This window comes from Trichoplusia ni, chromosome 11, assembly GCF_003590095.1.
Source record: "Trichoplusia ni isolate ovarian cell line Hi5 chromosome 11, tn1, whole genome shotgun sequence".
Lineage (NCBI taxonomy): Eukaryota > Metazoa > Arthropoda > Insecta > Lepidoptera > Noctuidae > Trichoplusia > Trichoplusia ni.
Window position 1 is genome coordinate 5,938,693 of NC_039488.1, and position 14,713 is coordinate 5,953,405.

Sequence of the window (14,713 nt, forward strand, 5' to 3'; positions counted from 1 at the left end):
AAATCTCACTCGCGTAAGAAAAAACATGTAATAGGATGGAATAAGCATGTATGTGAAGCTCACAGGGAAGCTAGGAGTAAATTTTATACTGGGTTCTCAGGATAGGCCACAATCCGGTACTATATATGAAGAAATGTGTGAAAGTCGCAAATTATTTAAAAATAGATTAAAGTGGTGTCACAATAACAAAGAACAGATAAAAATGGAAATTATTTCGGAATGTCGTGCTTCTAAAAACTTTAGTGATTTTTGGAAAGCAACCAACAGTTTAAATCATAAGACTGGCCTTCCAGTGAGCGTGGGAAGTGCGAGTGATAGCAGAGATATAGCTGAACTGTTTAGAGAACATTTTACCACTAAGTCTCCACTGGGTTCTTCGTCTGCAGATCCTGGGTCCACCATGACCGGTGAATTGTATAGGGTGTCTGCTAAACAAGTTCGACAAATTGTGAGTAGCATGTCTAGGGGCAAGTCACCGGGTCATGATGGACTCAGTATCGAGCATCTAAAATACGCTGGTGTTCATTTACCGCGTGTGCTGGCAATGTTCTTTACCTTATGTCTGAATCACTCGTACTTGCCTATAGACCTTATGAAAACCATCGTAGTACCAATAGTTAAAAATAAAACTGGAGATTTGTCTGATAAGAACAATTACCGACCGATTTCCTTGGCTACAATTGTGGCCAAGGTGTTGGACAGTGTGCTCGACTCAGAACTTGATAAAAATATTAATATTCATGATGCTCAGTTTGGTTTTCGCGCGGGACTTTCCACTGAAAGCGCAATTCTGAGTCTGAAGCACACTGTCCAATACTACACGGAAAGAAGTACACCTGTGTATGCATGCTTTCTTGACCTCTCCAAGGCATTTGACCTTGTGTCGTATGACTTGTTATGGGAGAAACTCAAGAAAACCCGCGTGCCTACACAGGTACAACGGATTTTTCATTTCTGGTACCAAAACCAGAATAATTATGTAAGGTGGGCAAATGCCTTCTCGGACACGTACAGGTTGGAGTGCGGGGTGAGACAAGGTGGTTTGAGTTCTCCTAGGCTCTTCAACTTGTACGTGAATGAGCTTATAGTTGGGCTCAGCAGCACACGAGTGGGATGCTGGATTGACAACATTTGTATGAACAACTTTAGTTACGCAGACGACATGGTGCTGCTGACCCCAACTGTAAGTGCAATGAGGCAGTTGCTTGCAATATGTGAAACATATAGCATTCAGCATGGATTGATGTACAATGCTAAGAAGAGCGAGTACATGGTTTTCAAGGCCCCCGGTAAATGTACATTGAATGTGCCCGCAATAAAGCTAAATGGCATTGAACTAAAGCGGGTAGAAAAGTTTAAATATCTTGGACATTACGTTACAGAGGACCTTGAGGACCAGGTTGACATAGAACGGGAACGTAGGGCATTGGCGGTTAGAAGTAATATGCTGGCCCGCAGGTTTGTGCGTTGTAGTAAACAAGTTAAAGTCACTCTATTTAAAGCCTACTGTCAGACTTTCTACACGTGCAGCCTGTGGTTCAGATATACGCAGAGGACGCTCAATGCCTTACGTGTCCAATATAACAACGGGTTTAGGATGTTGTTGGGGTTGCCCCGTTTTTGCAGTGCCTCCGGTATGTTTGCGGAAGCCAGGGTAGACGGCTTCCACGCGGTAATACGCAAGCGGCTCGTATCACTACTGAGCAGGGTCAGGAGCAGCACCAACAGCATCCTGCAGGTTATTGCGGAAAAGCAGGACTCAGACATCCTGAAAGCATTTATACGCGCACAAATTTTACTATAAATCTTATTATTTTGTAATTATGTATGGACATTGTTCTGAAATAAAGATTATTATTATTATTATTATTATTACTTAGTCAAGTCCTAGCTTTGTATGATTTTTTATTAAGTACCAGAGTAATGTATATCGTCATTAATGTGCGTTTTAACGGAAGCCTATTCAGAAGACATTGCGGTCAGCCAACGTCTTGCGGTCTGGTGGCTTTCTTTCAACAATGTCGGTTATATGAGCTCCTCTTAAGCTCATCTTACTAATTGAGATGTTAAACTAAGAAAAGAAAAGACAAAAACAGGAAAAAGGAGGGTGTTCCAGGAAACCCGTGGCCTGGTACAGGCACTTACGTTCATATCGATTAATGTAGCTTGTGCCCGTATGATATGCAAAATACGTTTTATCGCTAAGTAATAAATTAATGACATGACGTACAGTTCAATTTGCGATTATCTATAAAGCAAACGAAGTTGGATAATAAACAAAGTTAATTATCTGTAGATGGAAACGATGTTAAATGTGGCCGGTACCACGATTAATAAGTGCTTGTATTTCGTGCAGATACGAAGCGCCTAACCTTAAAGATAGCTCCGAAATGTTTTAATACAAGGCACTGTTTCAAATTATATCACGCAAAAAACTGAGTGCAAGCAATAAGGCAGTACATAGTTTTGATTAAATCGGAACAAACGAGCCTACAAGTTTGCGCAGTTAGTCGTCAATTACTCGGCGAGCCGGCAACAGCTCGGATGCGACGCGACGGAGGAAGACAACAGCTAAAACTAATGCGAACTAGAGGCGTCGACTAGCGACTTGTAATTATGCCTGCAAAATTAATGCACTGAAACTGGGATGAAATGAAACCGGCGCATGAAGTTAGTCGCGCACGGCGGCGGCGCTCGCTTGTCGATGTCTCGGCTTAAACTTGGAATTCGATGCCCCGGTTACTGCATCGCGTTATTTATCAAAACGCGGACTATATACGCCCTGTCGCAGTAATACTTCACGTCTAACTCATATAACTACTTGTATGCAAATAGAAGCAACCGCGTAGCTACGAGTACATCCTCGGCATGAATGCGGCAAACGAAAGACATGCAGATTTATAAGGTTATTAACAGGACCGAGTTCAAAGGAATTGTAGGTATTATTTATAACGTACCATAACGTAATTGAAATGTTTATCGCTTTTGGATTTCTTATGTTTCTTTTATGATATCGTTTTATATTTGAATGTGCAATTAGTGTAGAGTCATTTAAAGCATATTTTTTTAGTTTTTATCGCAAAATCAAGAAGAAAATTATAGTAACTGTTAACCTACTTGTAACTAGGTAGCGCTGCCAGAGTAAAGCTAGTATTTGTCTTCAAAACGATTTTATTATCAATGGAATTCTTTTTAGATGTAGTGAAAATTAGTGAAAATGTCGTAAACTCGTTCGTCTCGCTATTTGTGTAACAATAAGTATGAACTGGGCTAAAAGCCAAAGTCACTCAATCTGAGCTATGAGCTTGTAGGTACGTGACTATTACACGATAGTCATATCACGCTATTGTGTTGAACACGGATACATCACTCGCTAAGTATGTTCAAATTTACTGTTGGTACCTAAGCTTTATCAATCTTAACACTTCAAACAGAGGGGAGGTAGTAGGTACACAAATATAAACAGGGTAAATCAAAGGGTATGATTAAATAAGAGGTTTAAGAGACAAACCTTTGTGGAGAATCCGCGATCGCAGACGTGCACTTAAAGGGTCGCTCCTTGGTGTGGCTCCGGTAATGTATCTCCCAGGGCGGAGTTGCAGGCGAACGTCTTGTAGCAGAGGTTACAGGTCGTGTTGCCGCGCACTGCACACAAATAAACCCATCGTTCATTGCGGTTTAGTTGGCACTTATTGTACAACACTCGGTACGCCACGATTACACTGATATGACTGATAGGTAGTTCTTCCCATATTTATTGTTGGTTGATACTGGGACGTGTATTCGAGCGCCCGGTGATAAACTTATTTGGTGGGCGAGGATTATAACAAGGAATGGAAATGCGGGCGACCGGGGCGGACGAAAATATAAGATCCCGCTATCGCATACCTGCGGGAGGAAACGCAAGTCCGAGCGGGCTTGAAGGGCGATCCTCCGAGCGCCCCAAGTGCGGCGATAGGCGTGGGCGGCGATGGCAAGCGGCCGAGTGCAGGCGGCAGCCGCGGCGGCGTCGACAGCGTCGACATGGTGGGCGAAGGTGGTGAGGCCCGCGCGCTGGCGCCCGCTCTCCGAACCTGTCGCCGATGGGAGGGAAGCCGTTGTGGTGATGGTTTTTATTTCGCTTTCGGACGCCGAGGCGCAGACGGAGAGCGGCGAAGTTCGACGATCCTTCATGTCTAAGTCGTCGTCGAACTCCCGAATAGCGGGCTTCGCGCTCGTCCCGGCCGCTCTCATCGTCGTCCCGCGGGAGTCCGCCCGTCGGTCGCCGGGAGTGGTCGGAGTAGGGAACATCGGGCGCGGGAAGGGACGCTGAGCTTGATAGTCGCTGGACGTCTGACCGTTTACTTAGAGATGGAAAACCCTCAATATCAATACCTCTGATTTGATCGTAAGGGACGTGGGCGCGCTCGCCTGTGTGAAGTCTTATATGTTGGTGTATATGGTAGGATCCGAAAATTTCTTATGGCAAACTGGACATTGATGTAACATTTGAACTGGCGGCTTAATGCGATGAACGCCATATGCGTTTTCAAATTACCTTTAGTCGTAAAAGAACGGCCACACAATTTACATCGAAAAGGCCTTTCGCCCGTGTGCGTACGGTAGTGCATTTGTAAGGCACTCTTGCAAGAGAGAACGCGGTGGCATACAATACATTCGTTAGGATCAGAGACTTTATTGTCTATATTATCGACTAACTGTTGGAGCTTTGATGTTTCAGAAGTTTTCGTTATTTCTATTAAACTCTCCCAAGAGTTATCATTACTGCCTGGGCGAGGCAAGAGTGAATTATAAAATACGGGATCACGTGCCAGATCTACATCAACGACGTTTTGCATAGTGTTAGGAAAAGGAGTTAAACTACCTGAGGATATACTACTGGGTGGTGACTGAGGGAAAAGAGGATACGAAGGAAAAGTACGCAGTCCCGTTGCTATTGAAATTGGCCCGGATATCGGTGAATTCTTACTTGAGAGATTTTCCGGTTGATCTGGATCGGGCTTCACATGAGGACTCTCTCTGCCGATTTGTTCTTCATTGCTATATTTCGAGTCCATGCTGCAGTCGTCGTAGGGCGATGTAGACGGGTATCGGTCTTGTTCTGGATCTTGAGTCGCGTCGTTTTCATCAAGTTCTCGCTTAGGAGACACGCGGTCTGTATCTTCAAAACTGGATTCTCGGTGACAGTCTTCGTCTTGTGGTTCAGACTTAACCTCGGGTGCTGATCGAGAAGGGCTCGGCGCGGATGGTTTACTGAGATCAGCCGGAGCATCTTGTTCCTCTCGCATTGTAAATAGTGGGTGAGGTGGTAGAGGCTTGTCTCCGAGCGGACGTGGCGGCAGTAAGTCGTGGTGCGGGGGTCTGTATAACGGCAAGCTTGGCGGGAAAGGAGCTGGCGCACCCGGAGGGAACTGAAGTGGGTGTGGTGGCATTCCAGGAATTGGTCCCGGCGACAATTGCGCTAGCAGTGGGGGATGGTATTTATCCAAATGTTCTGGCACTGGATTAGGATTCATCTTGACATGAGGAAACTTTGCTGTGTGTCTTTGGAAATGTACTTTTAAATTCCCTTTGGTTGTAAATCGTGATCCACATACATTACATTTAAATGGTCTTTCACCTGTGTGTGATCGAATGTGGATTTGCAGCGCAGAGTCGCTTCCAAATACTTTTCCGCAGTAACGGCAACGGTGTTTGAAAAAGGGTTCATTTCTTCCTCCTGATTTTCCATCGTAGGGTGACATTTTTCCCGATTTACGGAAAGCAAGTTCATCGGCAAGATTATTAGCTAGCAGACCTTGGGATGCATTGTCTAACACTTCTTGTGCTCTCTTTTGTAGCATTTCAAGCGTATTAGGTTCGTTGAGAGACGGTGGTGGGTCGTTGTTTGTGATAATTGAAGACGCTAACGACGAGGAAATGGAGCTGTAAGGTGGATGGGACATCATCGGAGGAGATGAGGTCGGGAGTTTGGGAACGGTAATTGGTTCCGTCTTAGGTGTAAGATGCGAGTGGGTTGACGGCAAGCTTTGACTAGTAGGGGGAGTGGGAGCGACAGGAGTGGGCTCCCGTGGCGGACGCGGCGGTGACGGCGACGGAGCGGGAGCCGCTTGCGCCGGCTCTGGTTCACTCGGTGGCGGGCTCGGGAGCTGGTCATCTTTTCGCCGCGTTAATGATAGCTGGTTTTGTAATTGGCGTATTAATTGCAGCTGAAACACTTGTTGGTGTTGGAGCGTAAATAACGTGCTTTGAAGCACGGCCAGTTCATGTAGCGCCGCTTCATTATCTGCGTTGTTTGCCATTGTTGTCGCGGCGAATTGCGCTACGGCTACTTTAGTATTTTGTAAAGCTTCGAGCGTGACATGTCCGGCCACCGGGAAGGGCAACCCGACCGGCGGCACGTCGGCTTCAGGCACTTCTGCCTCGCCATCTTCGAGGCTGTTATTATTCTCCGCATCTTGTCGATGCCGTCGGACTTGTTCTAAACGTTTGTTAGGTCCATCCATTTCTTCGTCGCCAGAAACGACCATTTCCTCGGGATCAGAATGCATTCGTTCCTCGCCCATTTGCAATGCTTTCTCATCGCAAAGTCGCTTGTGGTACAGAAACTCATGAAGGTTTTCGAACTGTTCCTGACAGCGCGGACACATGTGCGCTTCAGGCCGGTCTCTCGTTTCATCACACGCATTGTTAATATCTTCTTCGGAACACGAGCCCGAACTTTCACCTAGAACAAAGGATTCATTTGTTAATTTAACATCTCATTGTAAAAGCATAACAAATGAGTGACCATGAGTTCTGAATGTAAGGGAATGTGGCAAAATAAATACTAAACAGTGTTTTTCGTAATTAGTAAGAAATATGAAGTTTTGATAACAGCTGAATGTAGTACAAAGCTCAATTGGAAGTTAAAGGATATGATGGATTCAATTAAGACTGATATGAATTGTGAATAATGAGAGTAAATTTAATTGATGTGTTAACGTAACCCCACTCTTTCAGTAATTACCTTCAGTTACCTTAAAGTCACATGATGATAGTTATAGGAATCGCATTTCGTGCAAACGTTTAGATGTGTGAGTAAAAATACAGCTTGTATTAAAAGACTATTACTAACTTGCTCGTATTCCTTTGTTTAGGCCTATGTTACTTGCATAGTTAGATATAAAACGCAAATTGATTTGTTGTTTCCAACGACTGATTGTGGCCTAAGCTCCGATTCGCTAGTAACCGAATATATTTTCATAGTTTAGCCAGAAACTCTTTAATATATTCATTCGAACTAACCTAAATAGACTGCAATCATTATTGTGAGTGTAAATGTAAATATGTAGGGACATTTTAAAATTGATTAGTGACAGATTTTTATAACAAGATAAGTCCGCAACATTAGCCCATTAGTATCTAGTCCTATAATCCAGGATCTGAAATAAACCACTTATAATACAGCGTTTAGGTCAGCATGTTCCAAAAACAATTGACTGCCTTGGAACCAGCAACAACTTTAAGAAGTACTAAATAGAATTCAAATAATTTCACTATCCTTCACAGCAAGCGTGACGCAAAAAAATTCTGTAAATTTTGTGGTTAAATAATTGAATAGACTTTATACTTGCGGTACATATAGTTTATATTTATGTACGACGTTTGATATCAACGATAAATCTCAAACACTTTTGTTTGATGTGCGTCCCTTTCCGTGACAGGCATCGCAGACGGGACTTTTTGATATTCCCACGAGCGTGTTAAAATAGGGATAGTCAACTTGTGACGCCGAATAAACGAGGTATCCGTTCTCTACGTGCGTATTCGTGTCTATCCGAAATGTATTCACGTTGGTACTTGTCTTAGTTTGTGTTTGATAACTCTTTTTCTTTAGATCTGAAGTAATATAGCAAATATTATATATTTTGTGATATCCGATAGGTGTCAGATCCGATCCTAAGGCCTGTCAAAATTGTAAGTTATCAACCTCATTTAACAAGAATTGAAGTCTATATCAGAGCCTCGATTATTAAGTTAGGTAGTTTAAATCAAATGAGTCATATTATCTACCACGAAATTTAGAAACGAATATCTATAATTTCAGCTACAAGCCAAAACGTAGCCTGTTAGATAGTTCATTTATATAAGCAACTGTGTAATAAGAATTAATCTTTTTTTAAATAATAACGCTCTACAAATTCCGTCATCATTTATAATAAATCAACCTGAATACCGTAATACGCTACACGCCTGCTACTCGATAATAGATGTCGCTACTAGCAGCTTGTTCGCTTCCTGCCCCCAATGCCGATTTTAGTACAAAGTTTGGGACAATAGACATGAGAAGGGTATAAAGCTAAAAATATCGCCATCGAATATTTGCTTTAGCTATAGAAATCCTTGTACTATTGTTCTATTATTATACGAAATGTTAATAAGTATACTTTAATGTTTTATTTGAGACGTGCATCGATACTTAATAGACAAATGTGTCTATCCATATTATATTGAAAATGTTTGCTTTGAAGATACATTGTGATAAACGTAGATGTAACTTTTTTTGTAAGATTTTAATTTTAGAAATATACTCCAAGAAATTATAAACTGGAATTTCAAAAAAAAAAAATATTTTTGTAGAATGTATTCTACATTTTATTCAGTATACTTAAAACTGAAATAGAACTTATCTTTGAATTAGTAAATCTAACAAAAAAATAAGAAGAGACCTTTTTGACATAAAAATATGTGATGCTCTACTTTCATCACAAATTTTGTAAAACAAAAAGTGTTTATTTTTAATTTTGTTCTATTAATATATTCTAGTTTTGTATTACTATTTATACTTAAATTCAAATGTTTATATCACTGAATACAATAGAAATGCATTGTCAGTTGTTATTTAAAAATTACTGACTGTTTTAGGGTCGCCAGGGTCGGCGTTATTTTGACCCAGAACGACTTTAATTTTGGTGTTTTAAGCAGAAATAAGGTGTATAACATTATATTTAATCGACAGATATTTTTCTTTTAAAATATCCACGTCTTATCTTCAAATATTGTATTTATTATGACCTTATGAAGGTAGCCGTTAGCATAATTATGTAGATTGATATTATTATGAATATTTTTAAAACGATCGCTTGGTTTTTTGTTTTTCTTTTATCTATAGAAATAATCGTAACAAAACTCAATACCTAAGTATAAATATGCCGCAAATTGATTTAGATAAAAAAATATTACTTCATAAAACAATGACTGATTTCTGTCAACTAGCCAGACAATATTAGAATTGCTTTAGTTTCCTTGAGTGATGAAACAAGTGAAAATTTGAATTTTCATATGAGGTGGGATATGAAAGTGATCTGAGATGTTAGTGTAAGTTACCTATCTCCTAATCTACCTAAGTTTAATTCCCGTTGAATGTTGAGTTTCCACTAGGAATGCAAAAAGGCGGAACTTTACAAGTAGATTGATTCCAAGCTTTACAAAATCGTCTATTAAAAGTCATTCTATTAGATTATAAACATATCCGTCGCTACATTTACCTGGTAAAACCTCAGTGTAACAATCATAACGGATATCAAGTTAGAAAATACGAATTGTTTCTCATTGAAAAAGGAGCCGTAATAAAAATAACTTCAATACAAGTATTGTAAAGAATTCGGCTCCAATTGACCCTTGAGACAAAACGGTAAAGTCAAACAAAACGGATTCCTATATAACTGAGGTAAATTGCAGGTCAAGGGTATCCGGCGAACGAACGAAAATATTTTCGGCGTTAATAGCGAGCTTATCGCGCAACACGTTTTACATATGCGTAATAAAAATTAGCTGCTTATTGACAATACGCCCCTTAACATATCACAACTCATCGATAACTTATCTCTATAAAGTTCATAAATATCGATAAAACAATCCAGTCCAAGACTTTCTTAATTAGGCCCACGGCTGCGTACATTTACAAAATATACACATAAAAAATATAAAGTATGTGTACATAAGTGCTTCCCTGCATATTAATTTATCGATATTCCGAAACATCGACTCCACTTACTGGCCCTACTAGTACCAATATTGTTAAATGCGGGTTTCTCAATACATTTAGTTTGTAAGTTTGATTATCAAAACTTTCACCGTTTCAATATTTCAAATATGATGTGTTTTTATAGATATTACCTGACCGTGCCGGTCGGTGTTGAGTTTTCAATATCGTCTCATAATACATATTTTTTTGGTGGAAGTTTGTGGTGTTTTGAAAGACGAACGGATAAGTGAGCACCGACACAAAACATGATATAATCCGGGATAATGTTGCGGCGAGGATTAAATAACTCATTTGTTGCGAGAAGCGGCGCGTTTCACTTGTAATAAGGAGAAGGATTAGTGGTGGTGTCTGTTGGAGGAGCAGTCGGCACCAGGTCGCTAGGAGCGGGTAACAGGCGCGCGCCGCCCGCCGCCCGCCGCCGCGTTACGCACTTTCAAAAAGGTTTTAGTGTCCGTTGCGGATATTCCCGACATTGTCCAACTTTCACACAAAGAAAACTTATCAACAGAAATCTTTTCTTGTTTGTGCAGTTTAAGAAACATGTTTACAATTACTCTGAGATCATTGGCCAAACAATCCCATCCGACAGTTGGACTCGCTTGTAACGAGTAGGTGTCGTTAATGTTATTACAATCGTCATTAAAATATTTCGATTTATAGTTGGCCGATGCTAATTAATCTAGTGACAGAAAGTCTATAATTTATACATCAACAGTAATTATTATTCATCATTCAAGGTAAATGAACGGCGATATGCATAGTGATCTTTCATTTTAGTTCGAAATAGAACCGGATTAGATATTCGAGTTTTGTTTTAAATTTATTAGCCGAACAAACAAATACGGAATATAAGTATTTCATAAGAATATGAATAAGTTATTTGAATCGTTCGCTGTTAGAATGTGAGTTGTAAATATTTTATAGAGCAATCGTAAAATGGGGCAATGAGATAGTCGGCTGTGGAGGCATAGCGGCCGCCCAACCTAGCGGCTCTATCATAAAATTTGACAACGTGTCAGTCTGATCAATAAAGACATTTCTTTTTAATCAGTAATGGTCGATTAAATAATATCGAGGCGTTAAATCGATTCTTAACAAATTCGTAAACGTGCCTGCGATGAATCTATATCAATATTTTATTATCAATAACCAATCTATGTTTATAGTACAACTATTTGAATTTTATAAATGTGTTGTGGTTTTCATTACACTAAATCGATTAGGAATCCTAAGTTATTCCAATATCAATGGATCTAAACCTACTTAGCTATTCCTTATCTCTAATAGACGAATAATCAACAAGACCATCTGCATTCTTAATTAAATTATTAATAAACCGCATAAAATGAATATTCCTTACAATTATACAAGCACAAATCGAAATATAAACTTTGTACAAATTAAATGAGATTTCTATTTCAAATTAATATCTAATTTCCATAAGCAGGAAGAAAATTCTTTCGGAAGTAAGAAAAATAATGAAGAGAGGAAAGGGAAAAAGAAAAAAAGGCTCACTTTTGAATAAAACTTAGCAGAAGCGGAAAGAATACTACATTAGTCACAATTAATACAACAGTGTGTAGAGTAAATTGAGTGTTTCTCGGTATCTACCAAATATGTAGAAAAAAAACAGTTAATCCGACCCTGTGTCAATACAAAGCCAAACACAAATAGCGGACAAGGTTATAATATTATTAATAATGTCACGCTCCATGAGTAATGACCTGTGATATCATAAAAACGACGGACGGCGCCGCGGGGCGCTACTAAATGTGCTATAAACGTTACATTAGACGGACATGCAAATTATTTTAAATACATCTTCATTTAACTAATTTAGACTTTTATGTTTGCGAATATTTGTGTTTTAAAATCGGCCATGTTTGAAATCTAGATCAATTTGGTAGGGAATCCGAATAAAATTGGATTACGTTGTTATACACTAACATAATTATATTTATTAGCTATGTTACGTCCTACATGGATTCTAAGCATGTTTGTAGCTTGAAATAATTTAAATTCATATTTTATGTTTTTCACTTAAAGAGAAATCTCAAAAACAATATGTTTTAGAAATAAAATCTCAGATATTAAGAGCACAACATTTAGATTAAAATTAAAATCATTTTGTCAATATTAATGCGATTTCTGTATATTCATTGCTAATGGAAGATATTTTTATTATCTTATGATAACTGTTATTATATTAATATAAAAAATAATAACCATGAATCTTTAAATAAATGTACCCATCTGTGTCAAAGTGTAAATGGTGTTTTAATTGATGATATTCAAAAATTATTCAAACATATCTAAATTTAAAAACGATATTTTCTAAAAGAAGGTTAGGATTTGAGAAATAAATTGTCAAAAATGCTAAGTTTTGGAAACAGGTGCCTCCCGAGCCGTCGCAAAAATTTATACACATGTGTCTTACATGTAACAGAAAATTTATCAAATATTATAAAACACCGATCAACTACGGATATTGGCGACTTTTAATCTATTCAATTTATCAGATTACAGATTCACTTTGTAACCATTTATATTATTGTCAATAAATATCACAAATTTATTAAAAATAATTTTAGTCAAATAACAGTCGCCTATAAATATTATTTTCTTTCATTATTTACGGGCACACAGTAAAAATGACATCGTATATTATAATATAAATGAGTTTGAATGATATCTGTCCGTATTATTAATAGTTGTAGCCATAAAGTTGGACGGTAGCTAATAGTTTAAAGGCAACAGGCCTACAAATAAATGCTAAGCCACAATACACTTTCTATTTATACCGGGGGTAATAAACATTTTGAAATTCGACCTATTGGTTGCTCGTAACCGTTTTTTAATTGGACCATTTAAAATATTTAGCGCGCGGCAGTGTGACAGCCAACCCGCAACAATGTTGGATGTGCTGATACTTCACAACTATTTATTTTTACATCTCTCTCTTCCTGGAAAAGTTAACGACTCTTTTTTTTCACTGTTCCGGTCGGTTTCAACATTTTCCGGCAATTAAAAGTTTCTCAATATTTGAGAGAAAATTTTATTTTATGTGATTTTATGCACAACAATCTGTAGCTTTTTCTGAACTTCAGTTTGAGTTCGCTACGCTAAAAATAATGTTATCTGGCTTTAAAAAAATTAAACACATTTTTTTTATGAGCAACTTGAACACTTCAATTTAATTACAAGCTTTTAAAGTTATGTGAAGCAATTTAAAGTAAGAGACTCTACATACCTCCCTAGAACCGTGTGTTTCCTTTAACTAACAATCTACAATAATATTGTGATAATTCACTGCACTGTTTACTCACCCCGTTGGTGACGAATTTTAGTGCTCACTTTGTCATGTATGCCGAATTTTATCGTCGCTAACTGAATCATTTTATCGGTACGAATATCAAATCGTGGATTCAACAATAACGTATCGACAAAAACACAAATTATTCCTCCTGAGAGTGGGGTCACAGGTCGTCGGATGTGGCGGAGACGTCGTGTGTGATGTGGTGACTGGTGAGATGTCGTAGGAACGTTAAGTACCGATGGAGACGCGGCGGACGCAGGAGGGCTTGACGCGCGGCATGGTGCGGCGCTGCGGACTCGGCTCAGGGCCGGCGCATGGCAGGCGCAGGGCTCCTCGGGGCGCACTCGCGGGCCGGCTACTCGCCTCGGACGAAGTACACTGAGCGGAGCGGACGCGGCGTGTGACCGAGCGCACCACTCGCCATCTGAAGCGGGACTGAGCGCGAGGCGAGCGGCGGGCGGCGGGCGGCAGCGCGCGCGCGCACCAGGTATACGGTTATGACAGGGAGGCGGGGCCGCGCCCGGCTCATAAATCAAACTTCGCCCATTCGCACGCGCTTCACGGGCCCCCCTCCTCCATATTCCATATTCGGGGCGGGGCATATTTTCATAATCATAACGCCTCATATTCATAAGCGACATGTGGTCGCGAGGCCGTTGGCGGCGCGCGAGGCGGCGGTGGGCGGCGCTGACGCCCGCTAGATGGCGGCCGCCGTCGCCCCGCGAAGCCTCCCACACCACACACACTAATTGAACTTGCACGTCATAAGTTTTTGTTTGTATTCAATAATTATTGAATAGCTTTTTTAATTGCTCGCAGATAAGTTCTCGGTTATTTACGAGTTTGTTGTAGAACTTTGTGTAAACTTAGAGACGGATCGATTTGCATTTATTCAATACTAATTACTTTTGCTAGTTACTGTTAGTCAATTGTTTTTGCTAATTTGTTTTTTTGCGTAACTTATACTTGACTTTGGTATGTTGGTACAATGTATAGAATTTATGTTGGAAACATGTTTTTTCTATTGTTTATCTATGTATTAAAATAAATAGGCAGGTTTTTAAACTTCATACCTTCCCTTTACGCGTGTCTTAGTGAGTGAAATTTCATTACACGTGGGTCTATGGCGATAGTAATGTAAATGATACTTATTTTTTTAGCTACACTATCTACTATTGTTTCAGTTCATACAAAAAAGTTTTATTTGAAAAGCTTACCTACAACAAATTGTGGATAGTAGGTATTAAAAAATCGAAATGGAGTTTGTTGACCCTTCTGGTACGTTTAGTGATAATTTATTCAATCCAGTTATTTGACAAACTACATTGAGTTCGACTCCTTGGCACAATGTTTTTGTGGAAGCTAAA

General features: G+C 39.5%; 1 pseudogene; it reads right to left on the bottom strand.

Moving 5' to 3' along the window:
• Positions 1-3,447: 3,447 nt before the first annotated feature.
• The window catches only part of LOC113498864, a 256,390-nt pseudogene continuing 245,124 nt past the window's right edge, over positions 3,448-14,713 (bottom strand).